Here is a 20,914-nt window from a genome sequence, read left to right as displayed (position 1 = left end):
TGCTATTGGATGGAGTCTTCCTCAACCTATCCCTCTCTCCTTGCTGGATCAAGGCGTAGGAGACATCACCGGGCTGTACGTGTGTTGAACGCGGAGGTGCCGTCCGTTCGGCACTAGGATCATCGGTGATTTGAATCACGACGAGTACGACTCCATCAACCCCGTTCACTTGAACGCTTCCGCTTAGCGATCTACAAGGGTATGTAGATGCACTCTCCTTCCCCTCATTGCTAGTTTCTCCATAGATAGATCTTGGTGACACGTAGGAAAATTTTGAATTTCTGCTACGTTCCCCAACACATAGGCCTGACCTAGACACCCTACCCAAGGACACTGCCCTAGAGTCAAAGACATTCAAAATGCAACAAAAGAAACCGACTGAGTTCACCTAGGAGTGCAATCCACTCGACCATCTACCTCACTCGGATACCCCAATTACACTCGACCAAGATAATAGCCACTCGACTACATGAAGGATCACTCTGAGATAGAAGGCCTAAAGCCACTCGGGATGGCAACGATCAGGCGTTTACTCTGTAGCCTTTAAGATCATTTATAGCTCTTTATAGTTGGCGTTACCAGTAATGCCCTGTCTTAATGTACATTGAATCCTGTGTAACGTGAGACGGTTGGGGTCCTGGCGCACTCTATATAAGCCACCCCCTCCACAGGCACAATGGTTCGCACCCCTGTAACTCTCACGCATAATCCATTCGACCAAGCCTCCGGGAACCGAGACGTAGGGCTGTTACTTCTTTCGAGAAGGGCTTGAACTCGTAAACCTTGCGTGCACAACCTCACCGTAGTTAGGATCTTGCCTCCTCCTACGTACCCCCTACTCTTACTGTCAGACTTACTCCCACGACAGTACCCACCAGTTTCTTTTGGGTATCCTATGAAGACACATTTCTCTGATTTGGGTTCGAGCTTATCAGGTTGAAGCTTTTTCACATAAGCATCGCAGCCTCAAACTTTAAGAAACGACATCTTAGGTTTCTTGCCAAACCATAGTTCATATGGTGTCGTCTCAACGGATTTAGATGGTGCCCTATTTAACGTGAATGCAGCCGTCTCTGAAGCATAACCCCAAAACGATAGTGGTAAATCGGTAAGAGACATCATAGATCGCACCATATCTAATAAACTACGGTTACGACGTTTGGACACACCATTACACTGTGGTGTTCCCAATGGCATGAGTTGTGAAACTATTCCACATTGTTTCAAATGAAGACCAAACTCGTAACTCAAATATTCGCCTCCGTGATCAGATTGTAGAAACTTTATTTTCCTGTTACAATGATTTTCCACTTCACTCTGAAATTCTTTGAACTTTTCAAATGTTTCAGACTTATGTTTCATTAAGTAGATATACCCATATCTGCTCAAATCATCTGTGAAGGTCAGAAAATAATGATACCCGCCGCGACCTTCAACACTTCATCGGACCGCATACATTAGTATGTATTATTTCCAATAAGTCAGTTGCTCGCTCCATTGTTCCGGAGAATGGAGTCTTGGTCATCTTGCCCGTGAGGCATGGTTCGCAAGCATCAAGTGATTCATAATCAAGTGATTCCAAAAGCCCATCAGCATGGAGTTTCTTCATGCGCTTTTCGCCAATATGACGTAAACGATAGTGCCACAAATAAGTTGCACTATCATTATTAACTTTTCATATTTTGGCTTCAATATTATGAATATGTGTATCACTACGATTGAGATTCAACAAAAATAGACCACTCATCAAGGGTGCATGACCACAAAAGATATAACTCATATAAATAGAACAACCATTATTCTCTGATTTAAATGAATAATCGTCTCGCATCAAACAAGATCCAGATATACTGTTAATGCTCAACGCTGGCACCAAATAACAATTATTCAGGTCTAAAGCTAATCCCGAGGGTAGATGTAGAGGTAGCGTGCCGACGGTGATCATATCGACCTTGGAACCATTTCCGACGCGCATCGTCACCTCGTCTTTAGCTAATCTTCGTTTAATCCGTAGCCCCTGTTTCGAGTTGCAAATGTGAGCAACAGAACCGGTATCAAATACCTAGGCGCTACTACGAGCATTAGTAAGGTACACATCAATAACATGTATATCAAATATACCTTTCACTTTGCCATCCTTCTTATCCACCAAATACTTGGGGCAGTTCCACTTCCATTGACCAGTCCCTTTGCAGTAGAAGCACTCAATTTCAGGCTTAGGTCCAGACTTGAGCTTCTTCCCTTGATCATCAACTTGCTTGCTATTCTTCTTGAAGTTCCCCTTCTTCCCTTTGCCTTTTTTCTTGAAACTAGTGGTCTTGTTAACCATCAACACTTGATGCTCCTTCTTGATTTCTACCTCCGCAGCCTTAAGCATCGTGAAGAGCTCGGGAATTGTCTTTTTCTTAGAACTGATGATAGTGAGATTAAGCTCTCACTGCCTTTTATATTAATAAGTTAAGAGTTAGGGGGTTAGAGTATCCAGATAGTTACAATTTACATGGGGAGGGGGGAGGTGTGACTAAGCAGCTATTACAAAGAGTTATAGAGAGCTAGCTAGGGATAAAATGTAAGGACCTTGCTCCTGCTTCGATCTACGAGCTAGCTGGCAAAGTCCAGCTTGAATCTATTCTTCCAAGAGTCAAACGAGGGTTGGATCCCTCTGAAATGTTTATCATTTCGCTCCTTCCAAATCCCCCAAGTTGCCACCGCAAAGACTTCCAAGAACATTGGCCGAGCCCATCTATCTCTGGCATCATGCAACATTCTCAACCTGCATATATCATTTGGCCATTGGATTCCAAGGGCATCCCAACATCTCTGGCTGAGGGGGCAGGTAAAGAAGAGGTGCATGATGTCTTCCTCCAGAGGGTTTTGACAAAGTAGGCAAGTATAATCATCATTCTGAATTTTGTAGTGTTGTCTCCTCAGAATATTCCTAGGGTTCAATCTATCAGCCATGAACAGCCATAAGAACACTTTCCACTGCATGGTACATTTAGTTTTCCATATCCAACGGAAGGCCTCATCCACCTGCACCTGGCTGAAGCAATGGGCATAGTACTTTGTAGATCTGAATTCCCTCCCACCCCAGACACATGACCAAATGTCTTTGTCAGTATTGAGGGAAACATCCAATGTTTCAGCCTGCAACCCAGCCACCTCTTGTCGCGCTTCCGGTGAAAGAGGAAGATGGAACACCTCACCCAATCGTTCAAAAGATAGTAGCTGACGCACCGAGGTGTCTGGTTCTTTGGCAAATGAGAAGGCTCTCGGGAATTTGTCCTAAAAGATTTCATTTTCCACTTATCTTTCCAGAAGAGGATCGTGTCTCCCACGTCCACATCCACCCTTGTGACACCTCTATAGAAATCCGAGAGTTGCACGTGATCCTTCCACCAAAACGATCCACAAGGCTCCGTTGCATGGGGTATTTTGCCAGTATAATGAGCATCCTAGATCAAGCTTACCCAAGGAACATCGAACTTGTTGTAGAATTTGTGGAGCTGTTTCAGCAGCAGCCCCTGGTTTTGGACTTTGAGGTCGATGACTCCCAGGCCCCCCTTGTTCTTAGGTCTGCACACCATTTCCCAAGCCGCCAGCGAGCTGCCTTTGTACCCATCATCTGTTTTCCTCACCCAAAGACAAGACCTACGCAGTCTATCAAGATTCTCAATGATTTTGGGGTTTATCTTGATGGAACACATAGCATAGATGGCCAGAGAGGTCACCACCGAATTCAACAATGTGAGTTTCGAACCATAGTCCAACAAAGAGGCTGCAGCCGGCACTCTCCTTTATATTTACGTCACCAGCGGCATCAAATCAGATACAGTCGGGCGTGTGGTACCCATGGGCAGACCAAGATACGTAAATGACATCTGACCAATAGAACAGCCAAAGATAGCAGCCAACGCCGTGGCATTCGTAGGTTCCAAATTGATGGGTATAAGAGTGGACTTATGAAAGTTTATCTTGAGACCCAGCGACGTCGCGTAATCAATCAAAATATCCCTCAGCACCTGCGCCTGCAAAGGACAGGCGGGGAAGACAACAATCGTGTCGTCGGCGTATTGGATTATAGGGTAATCATTGTTTGGCGTGGGTATAGGCAGCCGGATTAGCCCCGATTGGCTAGCATCATTGATTTCTGACTGCAATAGATCTACTGCAAGGACGAAAATCAATGGCGATAATGGATTGCCCTGCCGAACACCACATAAACATCCAGATTGCGTCCTGGGGGTGCCATTAAGCAGCACTACAGAACACCCCGAGGAAAAGATGCACTTGATCCATCCCAACCATTTATCATCAAAACACATGTGACGCATGATCTCAATCATTGGTTCATGCTGGATTGTATCGAACGCCGTCGCAAAATCAAGCTTGAGGATACAACACTCTCTCCCTCAGGCCTGGCATTGGTGGATGTACTCGAAGGCCCAAGCCAAGCAGTCATGGATCGACCTCCCTTTGAGAAAGTCGTACTAGTTTCGATGGATGATCTTGAGGATAATTTTTTGTAGTCGATTATGAAAGTGTGTTATATCGACTAGAGGGGGGTGAATAGGTGATTTTTATGAATTCTTCACTGAGGATTTTGCAGGTCAGGAAATTCCTTAGCGAAGAACTGCTAGCAGCGGAATAAGTACTCAAAAGTAAACATAACAGAACACAAGCATAGTCATCATGATGAAATGAAGACATGCACAGATACAGAAAGCGTAAACACATGATAACACAGGATGAAGACAAACAGACTGAAGAATTTGAACTGAGGAAATTGAGAAAGTCTTCAGTCAAAGTCTTCAAACACAGATACGAACAAGCACTCAACATAGTTATGAGGAAATGAAAGAGTTGAGGAAATAGAACCAGTGAGCTTGGTGAAGACAATGATTTGGTAGACCAGTTCCAACTGCTGTCTCAATTGTACGTCTGGTTGGAGCGGCTAGCTATTTAAACCTGAGGACACACAGTCCCAGACACACAGTCCTCACCGTATTCTCCTTGAGCTAAGGTCACACAGACCTCGCCCAATCACTCGTGGTAAGTCTTCAGGTGACTTCCGAACCTTCACAAACTTGGTCACTCGGCGATCCACAATTCCTCTTGGATGCTCTAGACCTTGACGCCTAACCGTCTGGAAGAAGCATAGTCTTCAAAGGTAGCAAGCGTCGGATCCACGCAGGATCAATCTCTTAAGTGATGCTCAATCACTTGGGGTTTGTAGGTGTTTGGGTTTGGGTTTTCCTCACGTGATGATTTTCGCTCAAAGTCCTCGGAGGATGGGATGCTCTCAAATGACAAGTGTCAGTTTCTCTCGAAGTAGCCAACCAGCTAGTGGTTGTAGGGGGCGGCTATTTATAGCCTAGGGAGCAGCCCAACATGATAAGACATAAATGCCCTTCAATGATATGACCGTTAGGTGGGTAGATATTTTGGGACAGCTGGCGCATAGCACAACAACGGTCGGAATTTTGAGTATCAAATTCCTTAGGGTATCATGTTCCTCACTATGTAGGCAATTCGCACTGGCGAATTCCTAACTCCTCAGTCAGAACAAATTCCTAAGAGACCAGAAGAACTTCGTCTCTGTCACTGAAGAATATGACTGAACTGTATGAGATTTCCAATGGCTTCACTCGAAGGGATTGGTAGGTGTAGGACTTTGAGTTGAGCATCACATGGAGATTTTTCCTTAGTATTTCCTCGACCCCCTTTAACAGTATGGTGTTTCCTATGACTCAAGGAAGAGAAAATGAAACTACGAAAACAAAAGTCTTCACGCTTCATGTTCCTCGAATGAATACCAAGTCTTCAGGATTGCACCAATTTCTTCACTTTCAAAGTCTTCAGAAAGTCTTCAAAAATCCAAAGTCTTCAGTTGAAGAACCTCATTTTTAGTGGTCAACTTTCTCTGTAAATATCAAACTCCTCATAGACTTATAGACCTGTGTACACTCAAAAACACATTAGTCCCTTAACCTATAAGTCTTCAATACACCAAAATCACTAAGAGGCACTAGATGCACTTACAATCTCCCCCTTTTTGGTGATTGATGACAATATAGGTTAAGTTTTCAACGGGGATAAACATATGAAGTGTAGATACCGATATTGAGGAATTTGATTGCAAGATATAAAAGAACTCCCCCTGAAGATGTGCATGATGAGGAATTTGCTTTTGAAGCATTGCACACTTGAAGAGTACAATCATGAAGATCTCCCCCTATATCTTGTAATTCATACACGCATTTGACATATCATAATGAGGAATTTGAAATGCATGATGAAATATGGTGATTGATGTAATTCAGCATGCGTGCATTAACATTTATGAGGAATAAGCATGCAGAAAAACACATCAAACGTATCAGAGCACCATCGGGTTTAAGTTTACAACTCGATCCAATAAAGTTTCAGAAGAACGAGAGTTGTAACTTAGCAAAAAAACGCCCATATAGACAGACCCGCTTGAATACTAACTCAAAATTCTCCCCCTTTGTCATCGAATGACCAAAAGGATCGAAAATGAGGACTAACGCCCCTGAAGAATATCAAGTTGATGAAGGAGTGCCAGCGTTGTTGGGGTCATTTGTCGTGGAAGGGCTTGCCGCAGTGTCGTCCAAGTCTTCGTACTCGTCGGTATCGCGTGATGAAGAATATGAGTTGGACACCAAAGAAGGAACCTTGACCTTCATGGAGGTAGTAATGGTTTTTCTTCACTGCATTGTGTGTAGCAGTCATGTTGTGAAGAAATGAACCAAACTGACGCTTAACCCATTTATGGTTTCGATCCACCTTCTGGTGAAGACTAAGCAAAAGCTCACGGTCAGTCATCACATGAGGAGCAGTGGCTTGAGGAGTAGACTTGGGTGCATTGGCAGCAGAGTCATGTGTGGCAGAGTCATCATTGGTGGAATAAGATGCAGCTTTGCGAAATTGACCATCCAATGGATGAATGCCTTCATCAATGACTGCAGGAGCCTTGCCCTTTTCATCAGTTGAAGTAAAAGCCTGCTTGAGGACTTCAATCGGGGGTAGATAGCTAGGTGAATCTGAAAATCAGCCTTGTAGTTGAGTGAAGACCTTGTCCTGAGGAATCTCATAACCAAGGTGCATAAGGCTTCAGCTCAAATGGAGAAAATGCAGCATTTGCCAGAGTCCTCATGAAGAAATCGTGATAGTTGATAGGAATGCTATGAATGATGTTGAATAGCAGATTCTTCATGATGCCAACTATTTCCTCATTAGATGAGTCGTGGCCTTTGATGGGACTCATTGTCCTCGTCAGAATGCGATAGACGGTTCTGGGCACATAGAGTAAATCCTTCACGAGGAATTTGGTCCTTGGGGCTTGACCGGGCTTCAAAGGCTTCATTAACACTTGCATGTAATGAGCTATGAGTTCTGGTTCATGATACAGGTAGCGAGCTCCTTCACTGGGTGGACTGATGGGCAGGGCGTGAAGCAATTCAGAGGCCGGTGCCTTATAGTGAGTATTTTCGGTCATCCGGTCCAAGACCCAGGTGTTGATATCTTCAGGATCACCTGTGATATGCAATGTAGTGTAGAACTGAAGAATAAGCTCTTCATTCCAATCAACAATGTCAGAGCAAAAGTTGAGGAGGCCTACATCATGAAGAACACTAAGCACAGGAGAGAAGCAAGGTAATGATTCCATGTCCACGTGGGGAATATGCTCATGGTAGAAGATTTTGTCTTTGTTGAAAAGCAGTGAAGAATAGAAGTTGGCCTGGCTTGCAGTCCAGAAACGCTTCCTCCTTAGACGAGCAGAGTCATAAGGATTGTAGTTAGTGAAGAACACGTGCTCGCCGAAGAAATCATCAGCCTTGAATTTCTGCTTCTTTGAGAATGGATCCTTTGGCTTGGGGCGAGGAGTGTCAGTCAATTGCATCACAACCTCCGGGATCTCGGTCTCAGGTTCCACAGGCTGAGGAATTTCACGTGCTGCTTCAGTGGCAGCCTGGGACTTCAATTCTTCATTTACATGATCTTCAGCACTAGTGGCTAGAATTTCTTCATGGACAGATGGTGTGGCATGTGGTTCATCAGATCCCATTTGTATAGTAGTTACTAGGGACTGAGGAATTTGTTGCAATGGTGTGAAGAGTGGAGAGTTGGGGTGCTGACTTTCCCAAAATTCATCACTTAGCACAGGTGTGGTACAGCCAATGTCCACATCTTCATCTTCCATTTCTTCAACGCCGGCCTCTTCAGCAGTAAACTGAGGCATAGGCGAGGAGACAACTGGTGTTGAAGGGATTGTATCCACTTCAATTTCTTCATCCATCTGCTCTGACGAAGCAGCAGAGGGATTCTCTTCATCGGATTCACTTGGAATCACATATTCTTCATCAAAAGGAACAAGGTCCTTTGATGGCATGGTTGAGATAGGAACGACATCAATTGGGTTTGCAAACGAGCTTGTCAGTGGCTTCATCTTCTTCGGGGTTGAAGAATCTGATGAAGTTGATGCCTTCCTTTTCTTCACTGTTGCACGCTCTGTAGCCTTGGTCTTCTTCACATCTGATGCAGATGGAAGGATAGGAGTTGGTGTAGGTGCAGGAGGAGCAGAGGAATTGGGTTGAATTTCTTCAGGTACAACTGATGCAGTTGCCCTGACTTCTTCATTTTCTTCAAGTGCACCACTAGTGGATGCCCTGGCAATTTCTTCAGCGGCTGGAATGCAGTCATCAGCCCTGGAACTCATATTTTCTTCAGCAGCCTGATTTTCATTAGCGGTGCTGGCATGTTCTTCAGTCAGCTGAGCAGATGCTTCAGCCTGAGGAATTTCCTGTTGCGTTGGGGCTGCAACATTTGAGGTGAAGTTATCAGCAAGTCTCACAAATGAACATTGGCTCCAAGCCAATCAGCGCGGTATGCGTCAAATTCATCACTGAGTTTCTTGATCTCAGTTTGAATAGTGACAAGTTCTTCAGTTGTCATAGAGACAATGTTTTTCTTCAGATAGCGCTCCTTCTTGTACTGTGCTTTCTTGATCTGCCTGGCCTTCTGAAACTTCCATTTCTCTTCTTGTATGAAGTGAGTCAACATATGACTTTGGCCAGGAGTCAGCTTGAAGTCAGGCATGGGAGTGTTGGGGTCCTTGTGCCAACCATCAATGTATTCGAGGATCAACTTTGGATCCAACAGTAGTGGCACACTTGTGCCCTTGACTCTAGCGGCCCTGACTTGCCTGTCTCTGATGATTTCGGCAAGTTCTTCATCATCCCCTTCATCATCATCAGAGGGCACTTGGAAAGCAACTTGTTTCTTGTGAGGACTTGGTTGAGGACCTCATCCAGCAGTAGTCTTCTTCTTCAGAAGAGAGGGAGCAACTGAGGAACTTGCAGAGGCTCCTGAGGTAATAGATATGCCTGTGGTCCTTTGGCACGTGGCGAGATGCACAGGTGCTGAGGATTTGGTCGGAGCAGCTGAACATTTTGGCGGAGGAGCTGCAGATTTTGTAGGAGCATGAGCAGCGTGAGGAATTTGCCGTGAGGGCTTTGAGGAATCTGGCCGTGAGGGCATAGCTGAGGAACTCGGCCGTGAGGGCATTGCTGGTGAAGCACTAGGCTTGCAAGCAGGCTTCTTTGGCATGGCCTTCTTCGGCTTTACAGAGGCCTCAACAGCAGCAGTGGTAGCAGAGTCTTCGTTGAATTTCCTCACTGCATCTTTTGCTTGTTTGGCCAACCTGGCCTGGCACTTGGCCCATTCGTCAGGATAGTCCTCACCGCGCTTGAGGCTGGTGGGATCAGCTATTTGGCCATGTGCCAATGGAAGTCTTGGGCATGGAGGATTTAGTGCAAATTTCTTCATATATTTGGGAGTGACATATATGTACTCCCTCCACTCTCTTTCCCATCTCCTCTCAATCTTTTGAATGCGCACCTTGCGCTGATTTTTGTCTTCCTCAGGGGGTGTGTAGTACCCAACATAGATGTCCTCAGGTATTTCAAACGCAGTGTTGACTTCAGGCCTCTTTCCTCCTTTCTGTGGCTTCTTACCATCAGCCATTTTCTTCAGTTGAGGAATTTGAACAATTGAATTCTCTGAAGAGGTATGCAACTTTTCTTCGAGGAACGCTGCAAAAGAGTTAAGTTGATGAGAACCTAGTGATTCAGCAGTTGACATGAGTACCTGTGAACAGAGTATAGTTGCGAGGAATTTGGAGAGGTCATATGCGTTCTCAGAAGGTTTTTTATAAAGAACAAGTTTGAGGAATTTGACCAGATGAGTCTTGAAGAATTTCACTAAGCGTTCTATGTCTTAATTTCCAGAGATGTATAGATCAAAAATCCACACATTTGAGGAATCTTGAAGAAAAACATAGCTTAGAGAAACAAATCAAGAACAAATGACATGTGAGGTGTTTTAGTGTGTGAAGATATGAAGAAAAACACCTTTGAGGATTTTGTAGAAATCATTTGAATCAAAGAGGGCAGTAAAAGTAACTTTTAATTACCCTGGACGAAGAACACGACTAACTGGTATGTGGAGATGTGAAGTTTGTCAGTGCAGATCTTCCACACCCTAACTTGGCGGAGGAAGACAGCTACGGAGTGAAGATTTTCGCGGCCGACGCAAGTACGATGGCAATGAGGTCGAGGCAGTGAAGCTTTTCCTCACCGGCGACGATGATGTAGCGGCAGCGCTAGGGTTTGAGAAGCTCGAGCTGGAGAGAGGTCGAGCGGAGTAAAGGAAGTGAGGAAATGGAAGGGGGTATTTATAGCCATGGTGAAAAACTGTTCGGCCGAAGAATTTGGACGAACGTGCCCCTGACCCTTCTCATTCGCTTGACATGTGTCACCCACGTACTAAGAAGTGGAGATCGTGTGCGATCGTGGGTGAATAGATAAGTATATCGTGGGATGCGGAACGGTTTGAGCGGCAAAGCCGAAAATTTAGATAAGATAGGTTTTAAAGTTTCGTTCGCAATTTCTTCAGCTAACAAGGACACAGTCAAGATTTTGAACGAGTTTCAAATAGAACGCACATGAAGAATTTGTGAACAGACTGGGTTGAGTATAGCATAGAGGGGGAAGGGTCCGATCACATTCACTTAGCAGAAAAACCAACTTGAAGAAATAACCATAAGTGAATGTTGTAGAGGACATAAACTCATATATATAGCCAATAAAAAAATGACGGAAACAGTGAAGACAATGCAAAGTTGAAGAATTTGAACAACTGAGGAATTTCAACACAAAAAAACTCAAACTGAGGATTTTCAACTGTTGGTGGTGGCGTGACCCACCATATAAGAATGATGATTTCAGACACCGTGCACAATCGTCGTAGGGTTCTGAGAATCAAATTCTTTGTTAATTTCTTCACACTTAGAGTGTTATTCTTCATTGATTGAAGAAAAACGTTTCTTCATGTGTTGCACATCTAAGTCATCAATTTTGCATAAGTGTTAGGATGAGTGTCCTTTTCAAAGAACATTCGAAGATTCTAAGATATTTAGCTCACACCGCAACTTGCTAAATCTCTTCTCATCCAAGGGCTTTGTGAAGATATCGGCTAGCTGTTCTTCAGTCTTCACATGCTCAATAGAAATGTTGCCCTTTGACACATGATGACGAAGAAAAATGATGACGAATCCGAATGTGCTTTGTCTTCGAGTGCTGAACTGGGTTGTGAGCAATCTTGATGGCACTCTCATTGTCACAGAAGAGAGGCACATTCTTCATGTTGACGCCGTAGTCCTTGAGAGTTTGCTTCATCCATAGCAATTGAGCACAGCAAGAACCAATGGCAATGTACTCAGCTTCAGCAGTAGATAGTGATACGCAGTTCTGTTTCTTCGAGGACCCACAGACCAAAGATCGTCCGAGGAAATGACATGTACCAGATGTTGACTTGCGGTCCACATGATCACCAGCATAGTCAGAGCCAGAATATCCATTGAGATCAAAAGCCGAGCCCTTGGGGTACCATAATCCAAGTGTTGGTGTGTGAGCTAGATATCGAAGAATATGCTTCACAGCCTTATGGTGTGATTCCTTCAGTGTAGCTTGAAATCGGGCACACATGCAAACACTAAGCATAATATCTAGCCTAGATGCACCTAAGTACAATAAAGAACCAATCATGGAGCGGTATACCTTATGATCAAAGTCGATACCATTTTCATCAGTGCACAGATGGCCATTTGTGGGCATAGGAATTTTGACGCCTTTGCAATCTTGCATTCCGAATTTCCTCAGTACATCCTTGAGGTATTTCTCCTGATATATGAATATGCCATTTTGTTGTTGACGAATTTGAAGACCTATGAAGAATTTCAATTCTCCCATCATAGACATTTCATATTCCTCCCTCATCATATAACCAAATTCATCAGTATAACGTTGGTCAGTACAACCAAAGATAATATCATCAACATATATTTGGCACACAAACAATTCACCATCATAAGATTTAGTGAAAAGAGTAGGGTCGAGTGAACCGGGTTTGAAGCCTTTCTTCATAAGGAATTCCTTCAATGTATCATACCACGCCGTGGGGCCTGCTTGAGGCCATAGAGGGCCTTATTGAGTCTGAAGACTTTGTCAGGATGCTTTGGATCTTCAAAACCTGGGGGTTGAGCAACCTATACTTCTTCCTCAAGCTTACCATTGAGGAATGCACTTTTCACATCCATTTGATATAGAGTGATATCATGATGGTTAGCATAAGCAAGTAATATGCGAATAGCCTCAAGTCTTGCAATAGGTGCAAAAGTTTCATCGAAATCAATTCCTTCAACTTGTGTGTAGCCTTGAGCTACAAGCCATGCCTTATTCCTTACCACGAGGCCATTTTCGTCTTGCTTGTTGCGATAGCTCCATTTTGTGCGAATGATATTGTGCTTGTGAGGATCTAGATGTTTGACCAGTTCCCAGATGTTGTTGAGCTCGAACTGATGTAATTCTTCTTGCATGGCCTGAATCCACTCAGGCTCCAGAAATGCTTCATCTACCTTAATGGGCTCTGTGATAGAGACAAAAGCATAGTGCCCACAAAAGTTAGATAAATGTGAAGCTTTTGAGCATGTGAGAGGACCTGGTGCTTTAATGTCATTGATGATCTTTTCAACTTGCACTTCTTTTGCAATGCGAGGATGAGCTGGTTGTCGTTGAGGAATTTGATCAGCATTTTCTTCAGCACCATTTTCTTCAGTATTTTCTTCAGGTGCATTAGCTCAACGTTCTTCATGTTCTGGAATGAATTCTTCAGCAGATTCTTTAGTAGGAATGACATCCTAGGTAGCCTTGAACTTGATAGTTTCCTCAGGTGCTGGTTCATCTATCACAGAAGGTAGGTGCTCTTTTTGCGAGCCATTAGTTTCATCGAACCGCACATCTACAGTTTCAACAACCTTGTGAAGAACGTTGTTGAAAACTGTGTAGGTGTGCGAGTCCTTTCCGTAACCAAGCATAAAACCTTCATGTGCTTTCGGTGCAAATTTTGAGTTGTGATGAGGATCTGTAATCCAACATTTAGCACCGAAGACTTTGAAATAACTTACATTAGGTTTCTTGTCAGTGAGGAGTTCATAGGCAGTCTTCTTGAAGAATTTGTGAAGATATACTCTGTTGATGATGTGGCACGCAGTATCAATTGCCTCAATCCAGAAACGACGAGGCGTTTTGTATTCATCAAGCATAGTGCAAGCCATCTCAGCAAGAGTCCTGTTCTTGCGCTCCACAACGCCATTCTGCTGAGGAGTATAAGGAGCAGATAACTCATGAGTAATACCAAGTTCATCAAGATTGTCATCAAGACCAGAATTCTTGAACTCAGTTCCATTGTCACTTATGATGTGCTTGATATTCACACCAAAGTTGGTTGAAGCCCTTGAGGAAAATCGTTTGAAGACTTCCTGCACTTCATGTTTGTAAGTAACAATGTGTACCCTTGTGTATCGAGAGTAATCATCAACAATAACAAAGCCATATAGAGATGCATCATTTGAGACTGCAGAATAATGGTTAGGACCGAAGAGATCCATGTGAAGCAATTCAAATGGACGAGTGGTGGTCATGATAGTCTTTGCTGGATGCTTAGCCTTTGTCATCTTCCCATCTTCACAGGCTCCGCATAAGTGATCCTTGAGGAATTTGACATTCTCGATGCCAATGACATGCTTCTTCTTCGCAAGCGTGTGCAAATTCCTCATGCCTGCATGACCAAGTCATCGATGCCAGAGCTAGCCTTCTGAAGCTTTTGCAAGTAGACACACGGCTGGTTGCGGTCCTGTAGAGAAATCAACAATATACAGATCTCCTCTCCTAAAGCCTTCGAAGACTTTGGAATTGTCAGCTTCCATAACCACAACACAACGGTACTTGCCAAAGACAACAACCATATCAAGATCGCAAAGCATTGAGACATGCATGAGGTTGTATCCTAAGGACTCGACAAGCATGACTTTGTCCATGTGTTGATCCTTTGTGATCGCAACCTTACCTAGACCCAATACCTGACTTTTGCCTTCGTCAGCGAAGATGATATGCTTCAGATGCGATGGTGATAAGGGAGCATCCATCAATAGATTCTTGTCACCAGTCATGTGATTTGTACATCCACTATCGAGGACCCACTCAGTGGCTTTGGGTTCATCAGTGAAGAATATGACATCAATTCATCAGATGAATTTCATCAAGCAATAGAATAGATAAAGCAGTATGAGGACATGAGAAATGAAAGTTCATTTCTTCATGATTAGCCTGCGTCCTTTCAGGCGTATTCAGGTCTCCAGCAAATTCTTCAGACGATTACGTATGTCTGGAGACCTGACCCCGCAGAAGAGATTAGTTCTTTTTCTTCACCACCCACATCTGAAGGGGTGGCAAAGAGTTCATCACTCTGCGAGGTCCATACGAGAAAGGTGGCATAGAAGCCAGTCCATTTTGTTTCACATAAGAGGGGTTAGGATAAGCATATGAATAAGCAGAGAAATTTTTCGAGGACTTATGAACATAATGATTAGAAGAATAATGCTCATATTCATAGCCCTTAGCTCTTCCCTACGAAACAGAGTTGTTAGCATGATGATATTCATATGAGGACTTTGATCCTTTTGAAGAATTTTGTCCATATGAAGAATTTGATCTGGGGTTCCTATTCTTCACAGGTGATGTCCTGAGGACATTAACCTGAAGACTTTCAAGGCACCTTTTGGGAACCCAGATTTTCTTCATAGGAGGACCGTTCCTGTAGTTAGTGCCAACATATCTAGCAAATATTTCACCATTCTGATTTTTGAACAGTTTATAGTTGGAGTCAAATGACTCATCATCAGAACGAGGAGATTCACATGCAAAGCCAGATAAGTTAGATGGATCAATTGGAGCTCCCTTTGCAGCAACCCATGAGGTTTTGGGGTATTGCTCAGGCTTCCAATATGTACCATCAGCATTGAGTTTCCTCTCAAAGGCAATACCCTCTTTCCTAGGGTTCCTGTTGAGGATTTGCTTTTTAAGCACATCACAAAGAGTCTGATGCCCTTTGAGGCTTTTGTACACGCCTTTCATGTACAATTCCTTCAGCCCTGCATCTTCAGTGATACTAGCAATGTCCTCAGATGAGGAATTAGTGATAGCAGAGGCAGGTGAAGAATTTGAAACATTAGCAGCATTTGAACATTCAGGTGAAGAATTAACAAATTCACGTTCAATGCACTTCAAGCATGGAGGAACAAATTCTTCCTGAGAAGCGCTGATTTGTTGAGCAAGTAATGAATCACGCTCCTTCTGAAGATCTTCATAACTCACTCTTAGTTTTTCAAGATCTTGCTTTCTTTGAAGAAAATTTGTATGAAAGCTTCTCATGATCAGATAAGAGAGTGTTATGATGACCTTGAAGGTTGTCAAACTTAGACTGAAGCCTCTGAAGACTCTCAGCCAAAGCTTTGGACTAATCCATTTCTTCTCCCAACATATCATCACTCTTATTTAGCATGTATTGAACTTTTTCCAAAGCTCTTTGTTGTTTAGTGACAAGGGAAGCAAGTTTGACATAGCTGGGTCCAAATTCATCACCATATTCATCATCACTGGATTCAGATAGATAGCATTTAGTTACCTTAGCATCTTTTGCCATAAGGCATGATGTAGAATATGATGATTCTGATTCGAATGTCATTGCTCTGAGATATTCCTTGAAGTCCTCAAACCAAGGATCATGACGGGTCCGATGACCTTCATAGAACTCAGAGAGACGGTCCCAGATAAGCTTCGCATGATCGAGATGCATGATATTCCTGAACTGATTTTGAGATAGATAGGAGCAGATGACATCCTTCGCCATGAGGTTGAGAAGAGTGTACTTGTGAATGTCATCAGCTTCCGCCATCTTGCACAGATCGGTCAGACCAATCTCAGCGACGGTCCACAGTTCGCTATTCATCGCCATGAGGCGCTTCTTCATCATGGCCTTCCACTTGGGATACTCGTGACCGTCAAAGATGGGGCATGACACAATCTTCATTCCTGTGGTCGACATAACTAAAACTCCAGGGGGTTAAACCAAAATCACACAGAATAAGGGAGTACCTTGCTCTGATACCAATTGAAAGTGCGTTATATCGACTAGAGGGGGGGTGAATAGGCGATTTTTATGAATTCTTCACTGAGGAATTTGCAGGTGAGGAAATTCCTTAGCGAAGAACTACTAGCAGCAAAATAAGTACTCAAAAGTAAACATAACAGAACACAAGCATAGTCATCATGATGAAATGAGGACAAGCACAGAGTACAGAAAGCGTAAACACAGGATAACACAGGATGAAGACAAACAGACTGAAGAAATTGAACTGAGGAAATTGAGAAAGTCTTCAGTCAAAGTCTTCAAACACAGATATGAACAAGCACTCAACACAGTTATGAGGAAATGAAAGAGTTGAGGAAATAGAACCAGTGAGCTTGGTGAAGACAATGATTTAGTAGACCAGTTCCAACTACTGTCTCAGTTGTACGTCTGGTTGGAGCGGCTAAGTATTTAAACCTGAGAACACACAGTCCCGGACACACAGTCATCACCGTATTCTCCTTGAGCTAAGGTCACACAGACCTCGCTCAATCACTCGTGGTAAGTCTTCAGGTGACTTCCGAACCTTCACAAACTTGGTCACTCGGTGATCCACAATTCCTCTTGGATGCTCTAGACCTTGACGCCTAACCATCTGGAAGAAGCACAGTCTTCAAAGGTAACAAGCGTCGGATCCACGCAGGATCAATTTCTTCAGTGATGCTCAATCACTTGGGGTTTGTAGGTGTTTGGGTTTGGGTTTTCCTCACTTGATGATTTTCGCTCAAAGTCCTCGGAGGATGGGATGCTCTCAAATGACAAGTTTCAGTTTCTCTCGGAGCAACCAACCAGCTAGTGGTTGTAGGGGCGGCTATTTATAGCCTAGGGAGCAACCCGACATGATAAGACATAAATGCCCTTCAATGATATGACCGTTAGGTGGGTAGATATTTTGCGACAGCTGGCGCATAGCACAGCAACGGTCGGAATTTTGAGTATCAAATTCCTCAGGGCTATCAGGTTCCTCACTATGTAGGAAAATCCGCACTGGCGAATTCCTAACTCCTCAGTCAAAACAAATTCCTCAGAGACCAGAAGAACTTCGTCTCTGTCACTGAAGAATATGACTGAACTGTATGAGATTTCCAATGGCTCACTCGAAGGGATTGGTAGGTATAGGATTTTGAGTTGAGCATCACATGTAGATTTTTCCTTAGTATTTCCTTGACCTCCTTTAACAGTACGGTGTTTCCTACGACTCAAGAAAGAGAAAATGAAACTACAAAAACAAAAGTCTTCACACTTCATGTTCCTCGAATGAATACCAAGTCTTCAGGATTGCACCAATTTCTTCACTTTCAAAGTCTTCAGAAAGCCTTCAAAAATCCAAAGTCTTCAGTTGAAGAACCTCATTTTTAGGGGTCGACTTTCTCTGTAAATATCAAACTCCTCATAGACTTATAGACTTGTGTGCACTCAAAAACACATTAGTCCCTTAACCTATAAGTCTTCAATACACCAAAATCACTAAGGGACACTAGATGCACTTACAGATTAGCAAGCAATTTAGTTATAAGCTTCAGGCAACAGTTAAGTAAGGTGATGGGCCTGTAATCGTTCATAGTTTCAGGAGACTGGATCTTTGGGATGAGCGTGATGTAACCAAAATTGAGGCTCTGGAGATCTAAATCTCCATCATAAAAGTCTTTACAAAGCTTGTAAAAGTCTTCTTTTACAATATGACAGCATGATTTCAGGAAGCATCCATTGAACCCATCGGGGTCTGGGGCTCTATTCGAGGGCATCTCCTGAACCAGCCTGTCTATCTCCTCATGCGTGAATGGTTTAGTCAACACATCCAGACCTTCCACTTTTTAATGATTCTTGCTAGATCAAACTTCATTTCATATGACGCCTTACTGCTGCTACCTCTTGAGCATGCGTTGGTTTTCCCTTGAAGAGGAAAGGGTGATGCAACAAAGTAGCATAAGTATTTCCCTCAGTTTTGAGAACCAAGGTATCAATCCAGTAGGAGACAATGCACAAGTCACCTAGTACATGCGCAAACAATCAAGAAACTTGCAACCAACACGATAAAGGTGTTGTCAATCCCTTCACGGTCCCTCGCAAAAGTGAGACCTAATAGAGATAGTAAAGTAAATATTTTTGGTATTTTTGTTGTATAGATTGGAAAGTAAAGGTTGCAAAATAGTAAACAAGATGTGATGTAAATAAGAGAGATGTAATATAATAGGAAAGAGACCCGGGGCCATATGTTTCACTAGTGGCTTCTCTCAAGATAGCATGTATTACGGTGGGTGAACAAATTACTGCCGAGCAATTGATAGAAAAGCGCATAGTTATGAAGATATCTAAGGCAATGATCATGAATATAGGCATCACATCCGTGTCAAGTAGATCGAAATGATTCTGCCTCTACTATTACTCCACACATCGACCGCTATCCAGTATGCATCTAGAGTATTAAGTTCATAAGAACAAAGTAACACATTAAGGAAGATGACTTGATGTAGAGGGATAAACTCAAACAATATGATATAAACCCCATCTTTTTATCCTCGATGGAGATAATACAATACATGCGTTGCTGCCCCTACTGTCACTGGGAAAGGACACCGCAAGATTGAACCCAAAGCTAAGCACTTCTCCCATTGCAAGAAAGATCAATCTAGTAGGCCAAACTAAACCGATAATTCGAAGAGACTTGCAAAGATATCAAATCATGCATATAAGAATTCAGAGAAGAACCAAATAATATTCATAGATAATCTTGTTCATAAATCCATAATTCATCGGATCTCGGCAAACACACCGAAAAGAGTATTACATCGAATAGATCTCCAAGAACATCAAGGAGAACTTTGTATTGAGAAACAAAGAGAGAAAACAAGCCATCTAGCTAATAACTATGGACCTGGAGGTCTGTGGTAAACTACTCACGCTTCATCGGACAGGCAATGGTGTTGATGTAGAAGCCCTCCGTGATCGATTCCCCCTTCGGCAGATCGCCGGAAAAGGCCCCAAGATGGGATCCTCACGGGTACAGAAGGTTGCGGCGGTGGAAAAGTGGTTTCATGGCTCCCTGTGATATTTCTAGGGTATAAGAGTATATATATAGGCGAAAGAAGTACGTCGGTGGAGCTACGAGGGGCCCACGAGGGTGGGGGCATGCCTACCCCCCTAGGCGCGCCCTCCTACCTTGTGGACATCTCGTGGAGTTCCAGACTTCGACTCCAAGTCTTCTGGATTGCTTTCGGTCCAAGAATGATTATCGCGAAGGTTTCATTCCGTTTGGACTCCGTTTGGTATTCCTTTTCTGGAAACTCTAAAATAGGCAAAAAAACAGAAACTGGCACTGGGCCTCCGGTTAATAGGTTAGTCCTAAAAATAATATAAAAGAGCATATTAAAGGCCATTAAACATCTAAAGCAGATAATATAATAGCATGGAACAATCAAAAATTATAGATACGTTGGAGACGTATCAACTGCCCAATCTCTCCCAGTACGTTTCAAAGAGTTCCTTAGCTTTACCTGCTTGGTCAGACACCATAGTTCCATCTTGGAGTTTGAGTGAGGCTATAGAGTTTTTACGATATCTCTCAGTAGCCGTTGAGTGGAAAATTTTGGTATTATCACCACCACATTTGAACCAACGAACAGTGTACCTCTTCTTCTAGTATTCCTGTTTATAACCGAGGAGGGTGACCAAATGCTCTTTAAGAATCCCTCTAAAGTTTGCTTCTGGTATCGTAAGAGGCCTTTTATCCTCAATATTATCTAGTTCTAGTAGAGCCCAGTTCGAATTGTCAATGCACAGATTCAAGCGAGAGATCTGCTTGCTCCATTTTTTTAGAGCATACCTCAAGCTTTTTAGCTTCTTGCATAGCATTGCCGCAGACTTAGGCGCATAACAATATTTATCCCAAGTGGCCCGTACCAGATCAAAGAAACCTGGGTGGGAAATCCAGAAGTTTTCAAACCTAAACACCTTACTTTTAGGAACTGAGGTTTTGATCAAAATCACGCACGATGTATGATCGGAGACCGGCTTGGGGAGGGCCCCACTGCGGTGTTAGGATAGTTCGACGTACAGTTTGCCGAGGTAAAGAACCAGTCGATTTATTCTAGAAGAGGATCAATCTGCATGTTGCTCCATGTGAATTGCCTACCCTTAATAGGCAGTTCGACCAGCTCTTGTGAGTGGATGAAATCATTGAACGTAAGCATGTCATTAGCATCCCCTCCCGGCTTGTTACGATTATCTGGCGCTCTAATGTAGTTGAAATCACCATAGAGAAGCCAGTCCTGATCATCAGGTATGTCCAAATCAAACAACCATGAGG

The sequence above is a fragment of the Triticum dicoccoides genome, chromosome 7A, assembly GCF_002162155.2.
Source record: "Triticum dicoccoides isolate Atlit2015 ecotype Zavitan chromosome 7A, WEW_v2.0, whole genome shotgun sequence".
Taxonomy (NCBI): Eukaryota; Viridiplantae; Streptophyta; class Magnoliopsida; order Poales; family Poaceae; genus Triticum; species Triticum dicoccoides.
The sequence above is the reverse complement of the archived record's forward strand: the minus strand, read 5'-3'. Positions refer to the sequence as shown.